The sequence below is a fragment of the Crocodylus porosus genome, unplaced genomic scaffold (assembly GCF_001723895.1).
Source record: "Crocodylus porosus isolate Cpor-Errol unplaced genomic scaffold, CroPor_comp1, whole genome shotgun sequence".
In the NCBI taxonomy this organism is placed as follows: Eukaryota; Metazoa; Chordata; order Crocodylia; family Crocodylidae; genus Crocodylus; species Crocodylus porosus.
The window spans coordinates 435,628-439,432 of record NW_017728925.1 but is presented as its reverse complement, the minus strand read 5'-3'; the positions used below and the strand labels follow the sequence as shown (position 1 = coordinate 439,432).

The window sequence follows — 3,805 nt, the reverse complement described above, 5'->3', positions numbered from 1 at the left end:
GCACACAATAAATCCAAGGTTTTAAAATTAAGAAACTTTTATTTGGGGAGAGAAGGAAAATCCAGGTTATTAGAGTGACTATACTAAATCAACCCACTCTCAGAGTCACTTGGCAATAGCTGCTTCTCATGACTGAGTGGCTAATGGGGTAGTTAGCTACCCTGTTATGCCCCTTTCACCAACAGGGCTCAGCAGAGTGCTCCTTGCTTTTCTAGAGCTTCAAGCCACCAGTGTATGACCACAGTGAATAAGGCAAAGGCCTCTGGACTCACTGATATGTGGTGGTCTAGTTAAAGACGGGCTCCATTATGCTTCTGCAGAATGGGGAGCACATTTACCCTGATAGCAAACATAATTCTAGCATTCCCAGCCTTTGAGAGCTTAACTTCACAGCCTTAGTGAGGTGTCTTTAACAGACTTTGTTTTCTGCGAAATACGTAGACATATCAGGATTTCTCAGAGGAAGAGAAACAGTTTGTCTTCTGTTTCTACTGCCTTTCTCTCCTTGCATTTATCCCAGACTCTTCCTTTTTGCCCAGATCTACTTCACTCCCAACAATCCTCTATTCATTTAACTTCTTGAAACTTTGCACTTTTACAGAAAGACAAGGGCTTGGCAGTGTATACACACACTTGCAGAGACATAATAGGGCTGATGGGTGGGTAATTAGGTCTGTTATCTCTCATCTCCCTATACTGCTGTTAACAAGGATGTTATCTCTGAAGAGGACAAATTCTCCCTATGCCTGAAAAAGGGTGTTTGTGTCCAAAAGCTTGCAAAGAAAAATGTTTCCAACTATAAAAGATATCATATCTACCTAAAGAACCTTGTCTGCCTTTGATCTCTGGTGACACAAATCCACAGTTTGAGAGCTGAAACTAAGCATCACAGGGATGCTTAATGGGATCTTCTAAAGTAAACCGAGCACCAAGTCGCACTGGGTAGAGCGGTTTTCTTTCATCTTTACTAATCTATAGAGGAGCCTCTGAGAACCCCATAAGATTGGACCCCTAATGTAGTCCATGGCCTATTGTGACCAATTTAAAAAAACTTTTTAAAAGGTTACGTTAATATATTATTTCAAATAGTATATAATTAGAAGTTATAATCCCTATCCCATGATCATCTATTTGAGCTTAAACATATCTTAAATTAAAGCTATCTTTATATGTTTATTTTATTAAAGCATCTTAACAAAAAGAATAAAAATATATGATTAAATAAAACATGGTTTAAATTTAAAAAAAAAAACTTTTTAAATTTAAAAATAAATTGTTAATTTTATCCACCCTGGCCAGTACCATGCCTAGTGAGGATGTAGTTGTGCTAATAGAAAAAAGCCTCATACCAGTATAGCTTATTTCCCTTCACATTTAGCATTTCACTGTTCTGCCGTACTAAAAGCACTTGCTGCCTGTCTAGACAAGCACTTAGAATTCAAAATTTGCCAAGCACATCTGTGATTTGCTTAACTGTACAGCAAGCCCCATGGTCTCCCATCCTATCCTCTAAGAGCTCATTCCATAAAATACACCCACATGTCCAGCCTCCTGGAATTACAGCAATAAAATGCAATGGGATCTGAAATAAAAATAAAGGTGGCAGCAGTAAGTGGCTGTGCTTCTATTCCCTGGCAATGTCTGAGTGGGTTTCTGTGCTTGTGCCGAACAACTTATTCTTAAATGTTCCCTAGGTTTTGCTAAATCTCTTCCCATCTGCAGCTTCTGGCATGTTAAATCAGTTTAAATTTTGCCCATGTGAGGACCAAATTTTTCAAAAGAGCCCAGAGCCCAATTTCTAAGTGCTCAAGCACCTGCAATCAAGGGCAGGTTTTCAGCAGCCAATATGCACCCAAGGTGCTGAATATCCTGGGAAATCAAGCTTCGCGGAGCAAATGAGTTTCAAAGATCCTTAAGTAACTTAGTTCTAAGTGACTAAATTGCGATTCAGATCGGAGGCACTTGACTCAATGTCCCAGGGGGCTCCTTCCAAGTCCTGTGTAAGCCACTTAGAGCCCCTTTCAGATGTTTGCTCTTTCATCCTTTCTGATTGATATCAGACACATCTTTTAAAAGCCAGTTGGACAGCTTTGGATTGTCCCCCCTAGCTTGGGAGAGAAGCTGCTACCATCGCTTTCCATCTCCCGGCTCTTCCTTTCTCATTCTGAGTTAGCACTGTTCATTGTGCTACCTGGAACTGGGGTCAGCAAAGCTTACAATCTGAGGAGGTGAGAGCTGGAAGATCTCTGGCTTCTCTTTGTGGAAGATCTAGAGACAGCCAGCATCACTTGAGTAGCTCAGGCACCACTTACTGAAAGATTACTCCCTTCAATCCAGCCACATTTTAAACAACAAGGAATGATATGTCCATCATCCCCTTGGGAGACTGTTCTATAGGCCAAAAGATCTCACTGCTAAGCTATCTCTTCTTCTCTGTCACTGGGTCAGATCCTTAAGTCACAACTCCCTGATCCTGGCTGAGTGGGTGTCTGCTTTAGCTGCTCAGAAGCTGGACCAACAAACTATGGTGGTCAAGCTTCCCAAAAGCAGGGATGGAAACATGTCAGCTCCCCAAAAGCAGGGATGGAGACATGTCAGCTCATCCCTGTCCAAGACCTTGCTAGTTCTTAGACAATAAGGATTGCTTATCTCAAAAGCCAAATGCTGGTGTTTCCAATTCTTGCTTCTCATTTTGTCCTTTTATCCTAAGATTGAAATGAAAAACCACAAATTAAACTTTTTTTTAAAAAGGTCCAATTAGAAAATTTCACTGCTAAGCTGAAATGTGCATTCTCTTCTATTAAAATTGCACTACAGAGTGATCTCCTTTAATGTAGTGCTAGGCACTGGCAGCCTGCCAGCATGGCCCCAGCAGGGGAGAGGCCCTATCAGGTCAACAGGATCTACCGTAACTTTACAAGGGCCTCTAGCCCCCTGAGTCTCCAAAGCCCCGACATCTGTTTGCCTCAACTGCGGTGTTTCAGCTGTGACTCCAGCATTGCTTGATACCGAGCACTGGCATGAATTCAGACCTACCTTGTGTTCAGCAGTGCATCCTGGATGGTTTTTCCTTCTTTTCCCCCTTGCTGGCTCAGGAAGGCTGCAAAAGCCAGCCACAGGCGACAACACTGAGCAGTGGCTGTGGTCACTTTATAGCTTCTGCTTTTTTGTGGTATCACCTTCTTTTCTCCCTCCCACAAATTTTCTTCTCGCCTCTTTTAGCTGCTGTTTTGAACAGTTGGTCTTTGGGCTCCCAGCACCTCCTCCAACCCCCAGCATTTCCCACAACCCCCAGCATACTTCCACTAACCTAGATGCCAGCTCAGAGTCTGAGCGGCAGCAGGAGGGATTGACAGCAAGAGAGAAGGAAATGAAATAAGAAGCCTCTCTGCTTCTCTATCTCAAACAGTAGTGTTTTAGAGAGAGAGGAAATCCTTCTCTGGGCTGTGCGCTGCTGATTTATCTGTACACAACTTCAGCTTTTTCACTACTGCCCACCTTGCTGTTTCTGAAGAGTGGGTGGAGAAGCATTGTTGTCCCTCTATAAAAATATGTCATGGGCCAGCTCTTAGCTGTCTTGAAAGATGATCTGGACCAGCTGCTGTCCCAGCTCTGAATTGAGGACTTGAGGGTTTCAGTGCCTAAGACAACTCTTTCCCCTCTCAGCTAAGCACGCTCCACAGCCTTCCGGCCCTGCAGAGCCTTCCAGGCAATTCCTCATGGGAGGGATAAACTTTCTAGGTCCCTTTCTTTCTCCCACATAAAGATGCAGAGGGGGACACAAACCCCTTTGCACACCACCTTC

The 3,805-nt window shown here is 43.2% G+C and overlaps 1 protein-coding gene across 1 annotated transcript in view; it reads right to left on the bottom strand.

Annotated features, from left to right (window-relative positions):
• The window catches only part of FUT7 (fucosyltransferase 7), an 8,329-nt gene extending 5,040 nt beyond the window's left edge, over positions 1-3,289 (bottom strand). The window contains exon 1 of the mRNA XM_019540489.1: positions 3,037-3,289. The gene's annotated coding sequence lies outside the window, so the exon portion shown is untranslated. The remainder of the gene's footprint in view (positions 1-3,036) is intronic.
• Positions 3,290-3,805: the final 516 nt, after the last annotated feature.